Raw genomic sequence first — 21389 nt, 5'->3', positions numbered from 1 at the left:
ACGAAAAGCCTTTTGGTTACCGGCTCGCACACCATGGATACCTTTTAACATCTTGTCTAGGACATATATCTAAAATATTTGTTAAATAAGGTTTAAAAGTACAGTAAAAAAAGTTAATAGCAGTACAAGACTATTTATACAACAATAATACTAAAATTGCATGCTATTAAATAATTAACTCACAAACATTCGCTTTACTCGTTGCTTTTATTTATTTAGAAATTAATACATACGTAGCTAGTAAAGCTAATTTGAGTGTCACACTTAGATTGCATATTTAAAGCGTCTTTAATACTTACTGAACTCTGTACTTGAATTCCAAACTTTTTAGACAATAAGTTTGACAATGGACAGCTAGTTTTTAGTTTAACAGTAATATTAGACTGTACAAACAATATATTTTATACACATTTAACACTTTATAACTTAAAAAGATTAGTATTTTATAAACTAATTTGTGGAGAAAATTTTATTGAAACAATTTGTTTATAGTACGAGCTACTTAAAGTCAGTTTTTTTTACCATGAATATATCTTAAGTATATTTGTTACAAGTTTATAAATTTAACTAAATATTTTATATCAATACCAGGACAAGACTGTTCATAAGAAACGAAATTAAAAAATGCACACTTCCAATTACGTAACTCGCAAACGTTAGCTTTATTTAAATGTGTTTAAGATTGTAACATCTCTAATTGAATATTTATTTTTATCATAAATTAAAATTTATAAGTGCATGAAAAAGCAGCATAAAAACAAATGCATTTTAATTTACAATTGGTAGTTGTAACTTAAAAAAACTACTTTATATTTCTAATAAAAAAATTTAAATAATGAAATATTATCATCGAAAAAATTTAATTTGATTAACACATAAACACGTCACAATAATAATAATAACGGTTAGTCAATTGACGTTAAACACATTTATTTTAAATCATTTGCTTTTAAAACTTAGTATTTAATTTGTTTATTACTATAGTATGTGTAAATTTGAAAATATTTACTATTTTACTATTTCTTAAAAATTTGATACTTACTGAATTTTAAGCTTATCGTATTTAATTAATATTTACCTGAATTTGTAGTTATAACTAACTTCCTTAAACTTTAAAACTTAAAAAAAAGTCTAATAATGCAAAGAAAATTCAATGACAAATGCTGAAATAAGTTTTAGTTTTTATTTGAAATTGATCTGCCTTTTAGGAATTAAAAGAATGTAGTATAAACTAATTTTGTAACTTTAGAAATACTAGTAAGTTTGTACTTTGTAGAAGATAAAAATATTTTATTAATGAAGACATTATAACTCAAAAACATTCACTTTATTCTATCATATATAATAATGCTATAGTAAAATAAGCTGATTAGGTAGTTTAAAAAAAAATTATAAGTTGTGAAACAAATGATATGAATAAAAAAATTTAGTAAATACTTTTGTTCTAAGAAACTTAGTATATACAAACATGTTACAATAGTTTTAATTATTAATTTATATAGTTTACTGTTTTTATTAAATCTTTCTTCTAAGTCCTTAATTTAATTATGATTTGTTTTATCTAGTTTCAAGAGTTATAATATTATATTTTTATTTAATAAAAAAAACCGGTTTGTTTCAACAAAAACACAGTGCTTTCTTTCTTTAAAAGTTGTACAATAATTCAAACACCTAGCTAGTTTTTAATTTTAATTCTAGTTCAAAACTTATTAAAAGCAACCTCACTCTTTATACAATTGCAAGCTAATAAATTTACAATTTTTAAAAACCTAAAAAAATAAAAAAATAAATATATCAATTTTTATATGCAATGAAATTTAAATAAAGAATTGCGACGTGACGTTAGTAAAGTTTTATTTTTATTGTTAATAGAAAAAAAATTATACAATAAATGTTACAGCATCTGTTAAAAAGGGCGTTAGGTTATTTTAAATAGAAAATATTTTTATATTATCAATCTTTTTTTAAGTAATTAACCAAAAATGACAGTTTTGAAATGTTACAAGGCAATATGTAGAAGTCGATTTATTAATTAGCAAATTAAAGTTTTTCGAATAAACAAAATTGAAAATACTTGATACTTTAGTGTTATATAAAACATAAATATTAACTGAATGTTTCTCTTTATATGTTTAACGTCACTAGTTCGCATTAAAAGTTTAAGTTAGAAATGTAAGTTTAAACCATACTTAATCTATCTGATAACTAACAAAATTTCTTTTGACAGTAAATATTTTATTAATAACCGGTTACAATGACTTTCCAAAACCATATAATTGAATCGCTTTAAGGCGCTAAAAATTTGATAAAAATAGATGGCTAGGAATATATAAAATAAAAAGAAGCAAACAGTATGAGGTGACGTCAGTAAACTTTTATAGTTGTTGTAAACTACAGATATATTTTGTACAATTCAAATGCAATAATTTTTCTTACAAAAGTATTATTTAAGTTAAAATAGAACATTTTAGTATATAACAAGTAGTCAATTATGGATAATAAACTTATTATTTTTACAATTTCCACAGCAAATCTAAGACTTAACGTGTAAAGAGATAAAACAAGTACAGAAAAAAGCTTAAAAAAGTGCATAAATTTATGTTGTTAAATATATATACTTAATTACTAAGTTTAAGCTTGAAAAACTATATTTAACGTCAATCATAAAATAAGCATCTTTTTTCTTAAAAACTTATTGTCAGCATACTATATATTTTTTAATGATTAGTTTTGATTAGTTCTAATTAAAATTGTTCAAGCATTTGCAAAATTCGAATTTCAGTTATTTCCTAGTTATTTAATTTAGTTTAATTGATACATAACTACTATTTCTAACATCTGGTAAGTATATTATAGTTAAAACAAACTAAAATTTTAGTTAAAATTCATAACTGTAATAGCTCGACTACTAAAACTAGCAATAATTCTATTAGATAAACTAAAAACGACTACTTAGTATGTGTAGTACTAAAACTTTAAAAATATTTTTTCTACCATATATAAATGTTTTCTTCTTAAAACAAAGAACCCCCTACTAAAAATGTTTTATAACCATTAAAGTGTAGAAGAAAACCATACGTTTTGAGATGTAATTCATGTGTACTCTAGAGCTTTATTAATAAAATACACCTGAGCTAGAACTATTTAAAGTATTATACCACAACATGTATTTCCTTTAAGATTTTATTTTGCGTATGAAAACTTTATCAAAATATTACCTATTTATTTATTTCAGAATAAAATTGTAAATAAATAGAAATTTTATACCAAAATTTTCATCTCTTGCAGATAAAATTTGTTATAAACTTATATAAATTAATATCTCACAGACAGTTTTAATTGAGTTCAAAAAATCTCGATCTAGTTAGTTAAGTATAAAAACGCAAATATTTAAATATTCACCAAATCATATTTTTAGCGTACTTAAAATAATACCTACAGCCACCTACATTGCACAACTTAACTGAATACTTTCTTTATAACATATATTAAAAAAAGTTTGAAAAAAAAGAAACAATTTAAATTAGAAAAAAATGTTGACTAAACTGTTATCAGTTTACAACTAAAGTTTTAATGCTAATAATATAACTAATTTAAATTAACTTTTTGCTTATACAATTGAAATTACTTACTATTCAGAAAAATTTTAATTTTGTCATAAATAGTTTTAAATAGCTTTTATACTTAATTTTTCAATGAATCATTTTTAACATGAACATGCATGTTTTGAGCTAAACAACAAATAATACTTAATTTATAGTTAACAAATTTATGAAAAAAAATATATATCTTCTTTTATGAGAATTCAAAAAGCTATAATACTTCAACCAAAAAAATCTAAAAGATAGTATACATTTTAGAGTAAGTTATATTTTAATTAGACTCATAAACTACAGTAGAATCAATTTTAATATTTGAAAATTACATTTAAATGGCATATTATTTACATTTAAAAATGCTATTTTACAATTATATACTACATTTTTATACTAGTTATATAAAATAACAAACTTTTTACACAGTTTTTGTTTAGGAATAATATTTATATTGTTTTTAAATTGTGTTTAAAGTTTATTGACAATAATAAACAAATTGAATGTAAAAAAAAAACCTAAACTATAAAATGTATTTACTACAAACAATAGTAAAGATTTTTTAAAGTAATGTTTTGAGCAAAGTTTCTCTCTTTTATACTTAATTAGTTATTTATCGTAAATAATATTAGCAATTTTAATACTTCTAATATTATCCTAAATTTAAAAGCGCTTTTGCATGCACTAGAAATTAAACACTTATGAAGAAACGAAACAATAAGGTGGTAACTTATTTATAAACATCTAAGTAACAAAAACGTCTACGTTAGAAGTAAATGATTTGAAAATTGATGTTTCTTTATGTAGTCGTAAAAACTATTGTTTATAAGAAAACCGATATTTCTAATCTACATTTTTACTACTTTAAATTTATAAAATTATAACCACTTCTTAAATAAGTCAATCAAGTTTAAGTTGCACATTATGCTCTTAATAATTAAAAAAAGTTAATTGGCAGACTATGTTAAGATGGTCATTGAGATTAGCGCTAAAATAGAAAAAAATAATAAACTTTACAAAATTTTTATACACATAAAGAAAATATAAACAAAATGTTAACTACAATGCAGTTCCCGACCTAAATTACTTTTTCGTTTAGACGTTAAATTATGTTGATAAACAAAAACTAATTACAATACGAAAAAAATTTAAAATGTAAAATGTTTTCTTTATTACAGTGTGCATTAAACATTTAAGAAAAAAAGATTTTAAAGATGAAATTTAAAAAAATGCTTTAAAGTTCCTGACAACTTATTTGACGACTTTTATACAAAGGAAATATAAAAATATTTGTAGTTATTAGTCATTCTCTGTAAAGAATTCTTTGTATTGTAAAAGCTTTTCTATTTACATATTTCTATAACTTAATTGTTTTACGACTTACCTTAACTTTGGATTTAAACAGTTTTTTAATGGACAGTTTAAATTAAAATAATTTGATACATTAAACTTTGTAGATGACAAGAAACTAAAAAAGAATAGTTTTTATTTAAACTTAGTTTTAAAATAAGAATATTGAATTATATAGTTTTATATTTTAGAATATATATAGAAATAAAGTTATTATGCATCAATATCAATGTTTAATTTTAACTTAATAAAAAACTTGTGCTGTAAATACAATTTAAAATACTAAGACATAAATTTAAGTAATTTAATAATATTTTTTAGAATTAATACATATAGCACGTTAGTATGTTCTTTATCTAGCACGAAAAACTGTAGTACTTGGTCATTTTGTTAACATTGTCAAATCTGATAAAAATGATCCTTTTCTATTACCGAGTAAAAAGAAATAAGCAGCTATTGGCAAACTAGAAAAAATTCTCTTCGGTTTGATAATTTCTTGAAATATTGAAATAAGTTGAGTTACATTTTTATGATATTTAAAATCATATATTACTAACGTTTTCATTTTATTTTTTAAATGAAGATGTTAATCAATGAAGTTAATTTTAACTTAATTCTTGTTTTCAAAATTCAGTTACGTAAATAGTCGATTTAAAAGTGTTGAAATATAGTTAAGTTTCAGATATGCGGTTATTATTTTGTAGTTTTGTAAATTAACAACAATTTAAAGATACAATCCGATCATTTTTTGTTAAGGTAGATTACTTTTATTATAAAGAAGTACATATCAATGAACAGCTTTAAAATTAGTTGTGTACTTTAATTAGAACTGTCTTAATATTTTATATTCATAATTAATAAAGATTGTCATTTCATAAATTTGCTGCCGATGAAACCATAAGACTTTCTAACATTTTATATAATTAAAACTTTAGTTGTTTGTTGTACTAAAATAATAAATTTTCAACAGAAAAAGAATCATCTTCTTCGACAAAAGAAACCAGCATATTAATGTTCTTGCTACAAAAATATTTAAAAAACTTGAAAACATACTTTGTAAAGTCGTTGAAATTAAATTTATAACTCAATTGATGAAATTTTACCCACAATCTTTCGGTGAAATAAAAAATATATATTAGTGAAAGTTTTGAATAATTTCTTATGTAGAAAAGTTTTAATTTTAAGCGTTTAAAAAAACGCTAAAATCTTTGTTATTATGTTTATATACTACAAAAAGATTTTTGTAATTCACTACTTTATAAATTTTCAAAAAAGAAAAAACAGACATAGTAAAAACTAAACTTTATATTTTTTATGTATGTTTATTTAGTTTATAGTTCTACAAAAGTACACAACCATAAAAAATATTCTAAGTTTGCATTTTTTTAATGTACTTAAACTATGGTTTAAAAAACTTCAAAGTTTTTGTTTTTACCAATAACGTAAAAAGTACTAGTATAAATACTAGTTTATCTTTACATTGATGTGCTATGAAATATTATTTTAATGTTTGATGTTAGTAGTATATAAAATTCTTAAAGTATTATTAGTAAGAAATAAATTATTTTAATTAACTAGGTTATATAAAACTCACACTGTTAAAAAAACTATAAAAGTTAGTTACAACAGTAGAACTATTAACAATAGTAGAGCTTTAAGTAATGCAAATGTTATTAATATTGAAAAACATAAACTCATTAAGTTGCTGGTTGTAGATGTAAATAAAAAAAACATTAAATACAATACAGAATCTACTAACGCTAATTAGTATATTAATTAAAAAAAACAATAATAGTTCTAGATTCTATATTAACTTGTTTTAATTTAAAGATAGTAAGTTCAGACTATGTTTTCAAACTTACAAGTATATTTAAAGTTTCAAAATTCAACAAAAATTAATTTACAACACATAATAATAACTAAAGATTTTTTTGCTTATATATGAGGCATAAAGCTTAGGTTATTCATAAGCGCTTTTAACTAATTAGAAAATTAAAGTTTAAAGACCAGTAATATTTTTTTAAATTGACGACAACATTATAAATAAGTAATTAAACTTAATGTTTAGGAGTGACATCACGAAAATGTTTCAGTTTTATATATCTTATTTTATTTTAAAAATTTACTAGTTTTACACTACTGTTTTGTTTTAAAGTAAAGTCTGAAGCTGTGAAATAAATATTTTTTTATCAAAAAATGTTAAATGTTTATTGTAGTCTAACATATGTATAACCAATATAAATATCATAAAAACTTTGCTTATAGTTGAACATTATGTATTTTGTAAATTGATTTAGTATACTACAATTTATCAACTAATATATTTGTTTTTAAAAATTAATTAAATTAATGTTATACAACTGAATAAAATTCATAATTATAGAGACGTATATATATTTAATTTGAAAATTTGTTATGGGTTCACGCAGAAAATTTTTACTGAGATATTGATGTAAAAAAAAAAAACAATATTTTGTAAAATCAGCCTTTTTTTAGCTAGAAAAAAATCTTCAATTGAAAACTTATATCTTAACACGAAGAATAAAAGAAAGTATTAAGTAGTGAAAAAGATATAAAATAAATTATCTTATAAATAAAAAAGAACGGAATTCAGAAGACTTCAAACAAAATTTAACCTTGAAATATGAGTAAAATATGTTTCTAATTTAAAGATTTAACACAAAAATATTATCTATTTTAATGGTTCATTTTGATGCTTTATATTAAAAAAAAAACTTGCACTGAAAGTAATTTTTGTTTAATGTGCTTTTGAAAGCACTAAAAACTTGCGTCCAGAATTGGTTTATAAACATGTAACTAACGACAGATTTATATAAAAATACTAAGGTATCATTTGCGATTATTGAGATCTTCTTTTAGAATGTAGAACAAGTTTTAAAAAATTGTTTAGAGTCTTTAAAAACAAAATTATAAAATAAAATAAAATAAAACTATTATTAAAGTTTATTAAAAAATAGGCTTGTTTTATTAACTTGCTTAACGACTAGTCTGTAAAGCTCTTAAACTAGTGTGTGTTTTATTAAACTGTTTTAATTTAAATTTATAATTATTAATAACGAAACAGTTTTTAACTGCTCAATTTCTCAAACCTGTACTATATTTTTCAAGAGGTAATTTTTTTTACATAGCCATTTTTTATAAATAAAGCTTAATCAATAAATTTTTATGTTTTTATCTTTTTCATAAACTAAAATAACTTAACCTTAGTTTATGTTTAATTATACAGTTAAAAGTAAAAATGATAAAAAATTTTAAGTTATACTGTTGTAATTTTATGTTTACTCTATGATTTGTAAATCTGTAGTTTTTGTATTTTCTAATTAGTTTAATTTGTATTTTCTTATTAATTAAATTAATTAATTTTAAAATTTTCTGATTTATTAAAGTTTTTTATATCAACTTTAGCTTAACTGAACTATGATGAAAAAGAACAAAGTTGTAGAAAAGATAACTGAAAAATATTTCTTCCGGTTATTTTTTTTCGCTTTTTACAGTATACAATACTAATTTTACAAATGTATAAGCTAGTATTTTTTTTCTAGCACATCAACTTTATGGTTACAGTATTAAGTAGAGCACTTGTTTATTATTATACTATCAAACATAATGGATACAATATTGATTTATGTAGTTTTATTTCTAAACAAAAATGATTTTTATATTCATGTTACTTAAAAACTTTATAAAATACTGGTTGAATGCATTAAAAACATTGTTACAACCAGTTTTAATTAAAATAGAAAAGTTCAATGCTTAATTACCTGTAAGCTGTGTGATGATTTAGAAAATAAGTATGTTACTTTTGAAAGACTGCACAGCCAAATTTACAATTTCAAAATGATTAAAATATGACATTTATAATTAGTTTACAAAAACTCTTTTATACAATGAAAATTAGAAGGATTTTCTTTTGGTTTCCGATAATTTAAATATCTTGCTGATAATTACATACTAAAGTTGAAAAAAACATTTAAGATAAAATTTATTTTAATACTGTTTTTAAGTTTTACAATCTACATTAACTTAAAAACTTAAATTAATTTTTGGTAGTTGTAAGCGATTTTACATACTATTGAAAATTTTAATAAACAAAAGTGAAGTTACAACAAATGTTTAATAAATTTGTACAAATCATTAAGGCTAACACTTGTGAGTGAACAAAATAATTTTGATCAGATAAATTGTAGTCTACTATTATTGTTATTACTAAAATGTTATAAGTCTATTTCTATCATAAGTATTAGAGTTAATAATTTAACCTTTAAAAGATACAAATACCAAGTAACTAAGATGAATGTTTGAAGTTTGAAGACAAATGGATAATATGTGTAATGATATATTGTTAAAAATATAGTTATAAAACAATTTATTAATATAAACTGTAATATGTACACATTAAAAAATTGTTTAACAAATTAATAATATGTTTAAGTACAGTAATGGTCCTAATATTGAATATTGTTTGTTAAACGTTTGACAAAACATATAATTGATAAACTTATAACTAATATGAATTTGTTTATAATATAAAAACTATTTAAAAAAGTCGAAAATCTTGATAGTTTCAATGAAGATAACTCATTTTCACTTCAACTAATTAAATACAAGTTCATTGTATATTTATTCAAGCCTAAGTTTTGTCAGCACTTAAATTTATTTAGATAGTTTTAAGTATCATTTCTATTAGTAAGTTTTGTAATACAGTTTTAGTATCTTGATTAATTAAGTTTACAAACAATAATGTATGTACTAAATAATTACTTATACCTGTTTTACTGTAGTTTATTCCATTTATTGTAAATAAGTAGTTTATAAAATTACTTGTTGTCGGTTTTAAAATACAATTACAATTTGTAATTTACTAATGTTTTGGGTCAGCCTTAACTAAAAAACAAACATTTTCTAATAATGAACAACTAACAAGTTCAAACTGAATTATTAAAATTCTTACCCAAAACTTTAAATTAGGATTTAGGAATCTTGTCAGTTACATATGGTTCTAAGCACATTACTGCACTAAAAATAAGGACTTGATAGTGAATACTCATTATCATAACTCTGAATGTTTATATATAGTATAATGAAGCGAACTATTGTAAGTTAACGTCACTAATCTTTTATATTTATAAATAAATTTATAATCAAATCATTAATTAAAATGTTACAATTTTCGTTAACATAGGCGTAATTTAAATTTAAATAAAATATTATAATATTAATCTATTTATAATTTAGAAAATAAGTATGTTACTTTTGAAAGACTGCACAGCCTAATTTATCAAAATGATTAAAATATAACATTTATAATTAGTTTACAAAAACTCTTTTATACAATGAAAATTAGAAAGATTTTCTTTTGGTTTCCGATAATTTAAATATCTTGCTGATAATTAACTTATAGTACAAATTCTAAATTAAACTAGAAGCTACTTATCAAATATCTTACTAAAAAGAAAGTTTAGGAACCACTTCGTTCAAAGCACAATTACTACTCAAACGACTCTCACCAAGTTTGAGAACCGCTTACCGACCAAGGGTAAGGGTTGTAACAAATGTATTAAATATTAGGTTTACAAAAATATTTAAAAATAAACATATATTGTCAGAGTTATGCGCGGGTTTTAATTGTAAATATACCACAAAGGTATAAGCGCATTACTGTGATCAAAGTTAAATTACACTTCAGATGCCAATTAAGCCAACATATATACAGTAAAATGTAGTGAACAGTTGTGGTGTGACGTCAGCATACTTTTGTTTATATTGAAAAAGTAATAAATGGTGCAATATTTAAAATGGTACAATTCTTTTTAAAAACACGTTTGTTTATCTAAAATTGAAAAAAGTTTACAATATTAGTAAAATATTTTTCTTCTAATTTTACACGGAAACATTTATGACCTTTATACTTGCAAACTATTGAACGAAAATTCTCAAATACAACAGGATTGAGAAATTTACACAGCAAAAGTTAAATAATTTTGTATAACAAACAATTTTATCGACCTAACATTTAAAAGATTTTTTTGAAACTATACATCTTTATTTTAAACAATTTTTTTTTCGATCGAACATTCGAGCTTGAAATATTAAAAACTCCAGTTCATTTTATTGTGTAAACGTTCCTTTTATCTATTTGTATATATACTTTTTGGAAATGTCAGTTTTTAAATTTTACGATTATAAGCGCTTTACTACGCTATTCGTTTGAATAGAAATGAAAACTTTATATCAAAATAATTTAGTGTAAAATTTATGAAAACTTAATTTTGTGAATCTAAAATAACAAATACTATAATAACTTATTAGTTATAAAGTATGTTATATAGAACATATATGTAGTTGTAAAACTTTAAATCGTTGTTAAGAGCAATTTTTTTTTGACTAAGTTTAAGTTTATTAACATAAACGTTAAAATTTACCAACCTCTACTTAAACTTTCCATTTATATTAACAAGTGAATAAATATAAGTTAATAATTATGTTTGTATAAAAAATTACTCAAGGTATTTTTTTATTCACATATCTGATTATAAAATCTTTACAATTGTTTTTTTTACATAATTAAAAAATCAAAACTGATGTTATTTGTTTTCAAAACTATTCTAAAAATAATGTTAATAAATAACTACAATACTATTTTAACGATTAGAAAATATTATTTTTTCTTGAAACGACTTACAAAGAAGAAAGTTAGGGCATTATGAATATAATTCACTGATTAGTTTAAATCCTAAAACAGCACATTTTTATAATTGTGTCTTTTAAGAACACATAAAAACTTGCTTTAATTTATTTTATATAGCTATAAAGCTTTTGTATAGACTATTAGTTTTTGTTTTCTATGATAGTTCATAACTTTAATGAAAGCGGTTTTTGAAGCTTTTTGGCATTGAAATTGCCAAATAGAGTTTTATTTATTAAGATCTGCCATGTTTTTTAAATTACGACTTATGTTAGTTTTTCAGTTAGTTAATTTTAAATCGTAAATGCAAACTAAAAAATTTAAGCTTTTTTAACGTCTTGTCTGAATCAAGTCGACTTGGTAATTTTTAACTTTTAGTCATTAACTTTTATTTTCGAAATATATCAACAAGATTGAAAACTGTAACCTTTACTTTAATGTAGAAGTTGATGTAAAGACTTTACACAAACATTGCTTTTTGTTTATTGTACGCACTTTTGTAAGCGCAGTTGAAATCAAACTTGTTATCAAACAGGTGCTATTTGTAACAATTTCGGACAACAAAACTTCATATCTGTTAGTAATAAGCATACGTATGTGAGTATAAAGTGACGTCCGTAATAACATATATTTTTTGTTTGAACTTTATATTTTTGAAAGTTTTTTGTGATTCCTTTTTGGTTTTATATTTAAATTTTTTAAATATAGAACTAAATGTCTTTAGTTAGTAGCAAATTTAAAAGTAAGAGTTACCAAGCGAATAAAAAAATACCAGTAATATATTAGTGCTAAACATAACAAAAAAAAAACATGTTATTTTATATTTTTTTCTATGTTATGATACGAGCCTGTTATAAAAACAACTACGCTTCTTAAAACTACTTGCTTCTTAAAACTTTCAAAAACTTGTTTTATAGTTTTTAATCATAAAAATAAGTTTAACCCAAAACTATTTTTTTATATATTTCACATGCAACTCGTATAAAAGTTAATTTTGTTTGTTATTCATACACTTACGTAATTATATAGTATCTGTTCAGTACAGCTTTTAGTTCTTTTTTTCAGCGCATTGCATCGCTCAAAAAATAACTAAAATAAAATAAATTATAAAATGCACAAAATATTGCATTTAGTAGGTAGTGTTTTTCAACTTTGAATAAATAAGTCATGATTTGCTTTAAAGAAAGTTTATTTATGTTTTCACTTAAAATTAAACTGTAATTGAAAATATAAGTTTCTCTTTTTTTGATAAGAATAACTTAATATTTCTCATTTATTATAAAAAAAGTTATATTTAGTTGTAAACGCATTACTGCGCTTAAGAACTTCCTGATAATTATAATATACAAAAAGCTGACGCAACTAATTGTGACAGGACGTCAGTAAAGGCAATTATCAATTCCATAATTAGCATGCTATTTTTTTTTAATGGCGTTAATTTTGAAACAAAAATTCTTTTACAAAATTAATCTATTGATAATTAAAAATGTTAGATTAAAATGTTACACGGAAAAATTTACAGTGTGAAAAGTATAAAAATAATATCTCGTTATTTATTTTACAAAACCTACTTGTATTAAAAAAACTTACAAGGATATGTCTTACTTAAAAAGTTTATGAATAAATTAAAGATTTTGCTAGTAGTTAGCTAGTTTTTTTATACAAAATAAATGTAGTATAACTACTTAAATTTCATAACACTAATAACAAGATTACATTTTTGTACATGATCAAACTTCTCTAAATTCTAATACTTAAATTATTATAATATTAGGCTTTATAAAGCAAAGTCGTACAAAATTTTGTTTTAGATTAGAAAAAAAAAAACATCTCTGCTAGAAAATATTTTTTTTTTAGAATTCTTACTTCAACTGAATACTGCTATTTTATATAATAAATTTTAAAAAGCGCAAACAAGCAGGACTTTAATAGTTTAATATTTATTTCAAATGTAACTATATATAAATATAATAAGATATGATTAGTAAGTCTGATTGGATTATCCCCTTTTTTGAAACAAGAAATAGATTATACATTAATTTAACTTTTTACTCCAATCTAAATTAATATTTATTTTTTATTAGAAATGATACAACAACAAAAAATATAGTAATAAAAGTAAATCTAAACAGAAAAACATCATGAAATTAACTTATTTAGTTGTACGTATTAAGGGTTATAGTTTCGTCTTTGTAAAAAACCATATGTTTTAACTTCAGAGTTAATAATATATAATCAAATGTGTTGTTTTGACCATTCAGTCTTTCATCTTTATTTTCGCAAATTTTAAGCGCATATGACGTAGTAAAAAAGAAACGTTGTCATTGAAGCATACATTGTTGTTTATGATTTTTTCAGTTTTTATTAGTAGGTGAGAAATTAGTAGCAAATATTTTAATTATTTATTAACCGCCTAATAAGCGTGTTTTATTAAATGTTTGAAAAAAATTTGAAGAATTGGTTTTATGTTCACTTTTTATTACCATCATAAAAGTATAAATTTAAATCTAACACTTCTGCTTTGTTAGCTTTTACTATCAGTAGTTATAATTACAGTTAAAGTTAGAGAATAACACCATGTGTTTTAAGACTTTGATATTTTAAGAACAAAACTTAATGCTTTTTTTTTTAGTTTACTTATATTAATACCTTTTTCATCTATAGTGAGCAGTTTAATTTTTTTCAAGTTTATAAAACATAAATATTATTTTATTGTAAAGTAATAAAGTCATAGTATTCGTTGTTTTTTATTACGTAATCTTTAAAATCAGTAAAGTTATAAGAATTACAAATATTTTGTTTATTTTTTCTTACATATTTTATGTACAAATATGCCATATTAAATTAATTATATTTCTTCTCAAAAACCTGTAAAAGTTTTTTATACACTCAACAGGTACCACTCAACACTCATCAATTTCTACAGTATACACTCAACAATGCTCTTGGTCGGTTTTTTTTCTTTTAGTCTTTTACCCCTTATTTTTCTTTTGTTTTTTATTTTCGTTTTTTTTTTACTTTTGTGCAAAAATGTCCTTTTGTGCAAAAGTTTTTTCGCACATATTTGACCCTTTGTTCAAAAGTGTCTACGCGCATGTTTGACTGGTTCCCATTTTAAACAGAATATTTTTCACAAAACTATAATTTACAGTTATTTTACATTTTCTGATGCTTCAGACAATTATAGAATGTCTTTCAGGGAAAACTCTTACTCCGAATATGCAGATTCATTTTTTTTTATTGTTAAAAAAAAAAAAATATCTATTTTGAATTAGTGGAATTTTATAAATTTAGTCGTAATAACTATTTTATCAAAGTAAAAGTTTTATATTAAAACAAATTGAAAACTTAAAGTAGTTTTTTTCTGTTTCATTTCATTTAGTAACTTGTTATATTTAAATAACTAAAATGACAAGTGAAAAGAGTATTCGATTGGTGTAGGCACGTAGCTTGGTACGTTTATGCAAATCTGCCGAAACGCAAAAAAAAGCTTTTGCTTTGACTGTTTAACTAATAAAGACTCTGTTTTCTTAACTTTTAGTATTTATTTAAACTTAAGTTGCATCTTAATCATAATAGAGTGACGACTGCAAGTTTTTTTTCAGTTGTGACTGACCTATAAGTCCTAATAAGGACGAAACCGTTCTCAGCCTACCGAAAGCTTTTGGTCCGATGATGAAATATTTTTATTAAAAGATAGTTAAAATGTTAAATTAAACTAAATACAGCATTTAAACACTTACTTCTTTTACAGGCATGCACCTAAAAGTACAAAGAATTTTTTTTTAAGCAAATGTTTAAACGATACAGCTCATATTTAGAATTAAGATTTTTTGACCTATTATCAAGAGTTTTACGTTATAGTTATTTATTTTGACAAAACAATAAGTTGTAATGTAAATACTTTAACATAATAACACTATTTTTTCCGTAGTTAAATCTAGCAAACTTTATTGTTAGTGTTTTTTCATTTATAAAACTTTCAAATACATACATTTATTATATCTTGTTTTTTATCTTTATTTTATAAGAAATGATGTTCTTTAGGAAACTTATTTCTTTTAGACAACTTTAAAAAAATTTAATTGAGTTTAAAGATAACAAGGTAGTTTCTTACAAAAAATATGGTTTTAAGTTTTATTATATTTTATTTTGTCAATTAATGAACTCTAAAACTTATTATAGTTTATTTAGTTAATATTATTTCGTCTTTTAAATAAGAAATGAAAGAAGAAATTAAAAACTAAAATAAAAGTTCTTTAAATTGTAACTCATTAAAAATAAAATAGTTACTCAGATGTGTATGTGGTAACGAGATTATATGTTTACCATAAATGTTAACTTCAATAATTTGTATAAATTGACAAAGTATTTACTCTTAAACTCTATTTTCATGTTCCTAATTTTTAGCATTTGTAAAAGTGCCTATAATGTATAATTAACTAAAGTAGGCCTTGAAAAGTTTAAGATGATATACAAAAATACTAAGATTTTATAAGAAATTATCGGCAAATGTTTTATTTAGTATTTACCTTTAACTATTACTTAAGTGATACTATGCTATTTTAAAGATTCAATTTTTCAATTGTTTTTAGTGATATTTATAAGACATCTTTATATTTGAAATGTGTTTAATAAAAACCAGCCAATATCAAATTAACTTTCAAGTTTTATTTTAGTTGACAATAATTTGATAATTGTTAATAAGGTTGATAATTACCTTAATTTTAAAAATCATTAGAGTTTCAGCTTCTGGTAGATATACTTTTTTATACTTTTTGTTTGTAAGCGCATTACTGCACTAAAAATTTGAAAATGCGATGAATATCGTTTATTTATAAAATTAACATTTTTATATACAATAAGGTAAAGCAAACAATTATGAGGTGACGCCAGTAAATAAAAGGTAAGATAGTTAAACTATTATATACATTTTATATATAGTTAGTAAATACATTTGTTTAGCTTAAATGAAATGAACTTACACAGTATCAGTATTGATAAATATAAATATACTATTAATTAAATATATTATTTTAATTTTTTTTTACTGTAAGATGTAAAACTTTTTAACATTTTAATCAGTTAACGAAATTTCTTAGAAAAACAAAATTAATAAATAAACACAGTAAAAATTGAATAAACTTCTAAAACAAAAAAAAAACTTAAGTATACGAAAATAGCTATAAAAATAAAGTCTAGTTTAATATTTTTTAGTTATAGCAGATTTGCTGGTGTAGTTTACTGTAATAATATAAAAACTCTTAAATGAGTGCATTTCAGATTCTACAAGTTTAATTAAATTGTTTTTATTTAAGCTCTTTAAAAATTTTATGAAGAAGAAATACTTTTAGATTTTATCTTTTGTTCGTGTTAAACAACTAAATGTACATTTTATTGGTAGCTGTCAAATTGCACGAGGAGATAAAATTGCACGAAGGTTCACTTTTGCACGAAGACACTCTTGCACGGTTTTTTTTTGTTGTTGTTTAATTCAATTTTTAATATTTATCAATTTTTTTTTTAATTTATTATACTTTTATCTATCATTTTTATTATCACTGTTACCCCTAACTCTTATACTACTATTGCTCAGTAGATATTTTTTCACTTTTTTAGAATTATATTTTTTTTATTAGTTATTGTTTATTTTTATTATTACTATCACTGTTACTCTTGATCAGTAACTTTTTTTATCTTTAATATTTTTTTATTAATTTTTATTTTTTCTCTCGTGCAAAAATGTAACTCATGCAAAATTTACCTTTAGTGCAAAATTATTTCCGTGCTATTTTGTTCCCCTCGAGCATTTTTGTGCCATCGTCCAAGTTTCGATTCGTGCAATTATTGCTTTGTGCAGTATTGTGCACTCGTGCAATTTAGTAACCTCGTGCAATTATGTCTTCGTGTAACTTAGACACATTACTGCTTTTATAGGTTTTGTAATATTGTTGTATTAAGTGAAGAAGCTTTATAATATCTATAGTTACCATGTCAATTAATAACAATTGATTTTTTAGACAAACAATGATATTATTATAGTTTTTTATTTTTGGTTTAAAGTTTTTATAATTTGTGATAGCTAAGTTTTTTTAGCTACCTCTTTATGAGGCTAAATTGAAACCTATAGTTTATATTGTTTCAGTGCAATAAAATTAGCCTAACTTGTAATTTTTTAGTAAAAATTGTAAGACATCTTTAATTTTGAGATTTGTTAAATTTTTGCAAATAACATAATACATAATCTATTCTTTTTTTTTTAAATTCTTATTAAGTCTTAAAGTAAAAAAATTTATCATAAATTTAAAAGTTCATGTTAGATTTCAATAAAAGTTAAGTCTTGTTTTTCTCCAGGACAAGTTGTTAGTAGGTACCGATAACCGAAAGGTTTTTTTGTGCACAAGGTCTTAGTGCACAAAAACTAGTCGCGCATGATACTTCATAACTAAACAAAAACATTTAATAAGTATTCACTATTCAGAATTGTCTTTTTTCTGGTAGTCTAATTTTTACCAGCTTAAATAACTGACTAATAAATCCTAGTTAAAACTATCTAAACTTTTCATAGCAATTATTCATTTAAAAAACTAAATATAAAAAAACTCCATTAAAGTAACAAAAAAAACTATTAAATTAATTTTAGAGTTATAGACTTTATATAGAGCTACTAGTTAACAGTTTTTTTTTTTTCAGCTGAATATGATTCAAAATGATTTTTATTTATTAGTTATAAATATTAGTACATACCAGTAAGTTCTTAAGATAAAATAACTTACACTATTTTAAAAAATAAATTGTTTTAAAGTTCTAACAAAAAAAAAAACTCTCAACATTAGACATATAAGTTTCAGACTATAAAATACATAACATAGATAATATATATGGGTAGCTTTCAAGTTTGCACGTGCGTACCAAGTTGCACTAAGGGTCACTTTCGCACGAAGACACTATTGCACGAGCAGTAAATTTTGCACGGAGATAATTTTGCACGGTTTTTTTTTAATTATTGTTTTATCTTTTCACTTTCACTGTTACCCTTTACCTTTACCCTCAATTTTTTATTTAGCTTTTTTTTTAAATTTTTGTTTTTATATAAAAATATTTTTTTTATTACTATCACTATTAACCCTAACCCTTACCCTCGTTCAGTAGCTTTTATTATATTTTTATTACTTATTATTTATATTTTAAGTTATTTTTTAGTTATTTTTTTTTTTATTACTTTTATCCCTAACCCCTATCCTCGGTCAGTAACTTTTTTTTGCTAAAAATTAATTTTTTATCTATTTATGCTTTTTTAGTGTGTTTTTTCTCGTGCAAAAACATAACTGAAGAAAAATAGACTATTGGTGTAAAAATTTCTTTGTACAATTTTCTACCCTCATGCAATTTTGTGCCGTCGTTCAAATTTTGCTTTGTGCAAATTTGGCTTGGTGCATTTTTGTGCATTCGAATATATTGTTTTCTTGCAATTTAGACCCGTTCCCAGTATATAGATAGAGTTACTAGCTAAATTTAACAACATAAATCATGTGTTTAAGCAAACTAGATCAGAATATGTGGTTTATCAGTGTTAGCATATATAGTTGTTGATTGTGTTCAAGTATTAATAGTAGAAAAACTTGTAATTACTTACAAAAAATATCATTTAACTTTAAAATTTTTTTTTTTATACCTGAATTTTTATAAAAAAAGTTAGTAACTTTTTTAAGAAGTTTAAGAAAATTTCTTCCACGTTTTCTGAGTCTTCTTTAAAATATTTAAACATAAATGTTTTTAGTACAAAACATAGCTTAGACAAAAAATAGGCTATTAAACTTATAAAATTTCTGAAACAATGTAGTGTTGCTACTTATTAAGTGTTTATAATAACTAAAATTCAATGATGAAAAACATAGTAAAACTAAAACTTATTATTTTGTACATAAAAGTTGTCCATAAAAACAATATATTTAGTTTTTATTTTATGTTTAGTTTTTTGAATATTTAATATTCAAGCTTTTGAGATAAAATGTTTATTACTTATGTTATTTTTTGTATTTTTTTAGTAAAGTTGATTATTTATAGTATAATTAAATATATTTAAATTTTAGTTAAGTTTTACAATTGGTTAAATAGTTTAAAAAAATTAACGATTAACATTTCTTTTTTGATAATTATTAGTAAAACCTTGAATTTTTATTTGTAATCAACTATTGAAATGTTAATATGTTAAAACTTTACAAAATGATTGATGTGTAAATAAATTTAAAGAAGCTTTTAATTGCTTTTATTTTACTACTTAAATGAGTAACAATATAAACAATTATAAAATTTTAGTTGTTTTTAATCATGTTTTTTTCTACTAATATCTAAATTACACGTATCAGAAACTTATTTTACATATGATAACTATTTTGTAGTACTCAACATTGAAAGTCTGTAAATTAAGGTATAAACTGGTTTATATATTAGAAAAAAAAAAATTTAACTATTAGAGTAAAAAATAAAATGAACTAGTTTCAATGTGCTGTACAAATTAAATACATAAATATTTGTTTGCAATTGTTGTATTTCGCTAAAAGTTAGATTGAAAAGCTTTGTTTTACTAAAAAATATATATTATTTAGTAAAATAAACGTTTTCGGCGACTTGCAGATGACGTCAAAGAAGGTGTAAACTTATTGAAAAGATATCTATTTGTTCAATTTCTTGCTAACAACATAGATAATTAAAGCATTATAAGGTTATCATCCGTTATTTTTATAAGTTAATCTTCAGTGTATCTAAAACAGCCTCTACTAAAGTTTTCTATAACAACTTTCAAATCAGCTAAACATTTTCACAAGGTTTTTTTGTTATATTTTCCGTTCATAAAATATACTTCTAGCTAAAAACTTCAAATTATCGTTTTTTTTTTCAAATACCCTAGAGTATTTAAATACTATAAATAAAAAATTATAACTTTAAAAAAATAATAAACTTAAAACTGTCAATTTGATAACAAAACTTAGGTAATAATTAGAACTATATGAATTAATAAACTTTATATTAAAAAAAATCAATAGCCAATAGATATTTAATTAAACAATTAATTTATTAGAAAAAATAACAAATAGGGTAAAAAGTCTAATAAAGTCTATGTAATTGCTATAAACATTAAAGCATTAAACAAAGGTAAGTTTTTAGGTTCTTTTAAATAAAATAGTATCTTTTAAAACCTTTGCAAATAGATATACCTTTGTTCTTAATTTAGTATAATAAACTAGTAATTTAGTAAATAGTTAAATATAGTTAAAAAATTTGTTTGCAGTAGAAGAACCATTACTAAAAAAGTAGTATTTCAAATCAAAATCCGTAATATTTTACTGTAAAAAAATTGTTTGTATAATTGCCTATAAAATAAAGTTTGTGACTCGAGCCCCACAATTGCTCGTTTAATTTTCGTGTATATGTGAATAAAATATATTACAGAAACACCAGTTCAGATCTAAACTAATTTTTAGCGCCGTAAAATGCTTACATATATATATATATATAAATCCATCAAAATTTTGTTAGAAATTAATAACTAATAAGTATCTAACTAAAGTAAAAGTATTGTTACTTTGTTTCGTTAAAACTATCGGAAGTAGTTTTAAGTCAAGCGTAAAAAAATAATTCATTTACTAAAGGAAGGTATAAAATCTACTTTAACTTTTAGTGACTACATTAAAACAGTTTTACAAAAACTTATAATCATTTTACTGCTTACTAAATAT

Source organism: Thalia democratica, chromosome 2, assembly GCF_965202585.1.
Source record: "Thalia democratica chromosome 2, ktThaDemo2.hap1.1, whole genome shotgun sequence".
Taxonomy (NCBI): domain Eukaryota; kingdom Metazoa; phylum Chordata; class Thaliacea; order Salpida; family Salpidae; genus Thalia; species Thalia democratica.
The sequence above is the reverse complement of the archived record's forward strand: the minus strand, read 5'-3'. Positions refer to the sequence as shown.